Here is a 1,346-nt window from a genome sequence, read left to right on the forward strand (position 1 = left end):
CTCCGTCACACGGCCCGGCGCCGTGCTTCCCGTCTCCAACCTCGACCTGCTGTATTATCCATAGTTTTAAATAGTCGGCTATACTCCGTTATAGCCTTTTCAGCAGAGTTCTGCTAAATAGTCGTCTTCATAAATAGTCCGCTATACCTCCGCTATAGCTGATTCGAAGGCCCATCGCTATTTTTCATAGCCCGCTATTTAAACATTGGTATTACCCAATGCCGCTCTCGATGGGGCCCTCCGCCAGCGGTGGCTTCGTCAACGTCGTCGCCGCCTTCGAGGGCAAGTTGTCGCCCCTGCTGGACCACTTTTTTCCGCTCTCAGGCCGCATCGTGGCCAACCCGCTGACATGGCTCCCAGAGGTGCACTGCGACAACCAGGGCGCGGAGCTCGTCGTCGTTGAGGTCGGCGTGGCGCTAGGCAGCCTGGACTTCGGCGACATGGACGCGTCGCTGGCGAGGGTCGGCATCCCCGTCCAGTACGACACGGGCGCCGCGCTGTCGGTGCAGCGGGTGCTGTTCGCCTGCGGCTGGTTCATTGTGGCCTGGACCCGGAGCACTAACCACGGCCTCGCGGATGGGTGCACGCTGTGCATGATCGTAGACGCATGCTCTGAGCTCACGCGGGCCAGGACGATCGTTGCCACCCCGAACTTTGACTGATACTTGTTCCGCCGTCGCACCACGCCGTCGTACGGCCCTTCGGTGGGCGAGTTGTTCATGCCGCTGGTGAGCAAGCGTCTCGTCAACGCCCTCATGGCCGGGGGTTCCTTGGTCTGCCGCACCTACTACGTCGAGGAGTGGGACCTCGCCATGCCGCACGTGCAGGCGACCGGCGACGGGGAGCACGGAGCGAGCCACGTTGAGGCGGTGTCTGCATACCTATGGAAGGTGTTCGCCGCCACCGTGGGCTTGTCGGACCAGAGTTGCCGCATGGGCTCGTGGGTGAACGGGCGACGACGTCGCACCACCGCGCCGGAGGAAACCAGGCGCAACTACGTCGGCTACGTCACGGCATTTGCGGTGGCCGATGCGAGCACAGACGCGATCCAGCGGCGGCCGCTCCCTGAGATCGCGTCAATGATGCGCGAGTCGATTAGGTCGACGACCACCGACGAGCACTTCCAGGAGCTGCTGGACTGGGTTTGTCACATAGTGACTGACATGTGGGCCCACATATGATAACGGTCCCACATATCATAATGCATGCCTTAGGTGCTGGTCCAAATAAACGGAGTTGACTATCCAGTCATGACAGCGTGATGGGTGGGTCTCTCCTCTCATAAACACGTTTAATTTGTCTAAACCGGTAACTATGCAAAAGCGATAGTTTTTAAGAAATTTTTA

General features: G+C 59.4%; 1 pseudogene; it reads left to right on the forward strand.

The window, feature by feature from the left end:
• Positions 1-218: 218 nt before the first annotated feature.
• Positions 219-1,212, forward strand: LOC123176768 (coniferyl alcohol acyltransferase-like; annotated as a pseudogene).
• Positions 1,213-1,346: the final 134 nt, after the last annotated feature.

The sequence above is a fragment of the Triticum aestivum genome, unplaced genomic scaffold (genome assembly GCF_018294505.1).
Source record: "Triticum aestivum cultivar Chinese Spring unplaced genomic scaffold, IWGSC CS RefSeq v2.1 scaffold31345, whole genome shotgun sequence".
NCBI classification, from domain to species: domain Eukaryota; kingdom Viridiplantae; phylum Streptophyta; class Magnoliopsida; order Poales; family Poaceae; genus Triticum; species Triticum aestivum.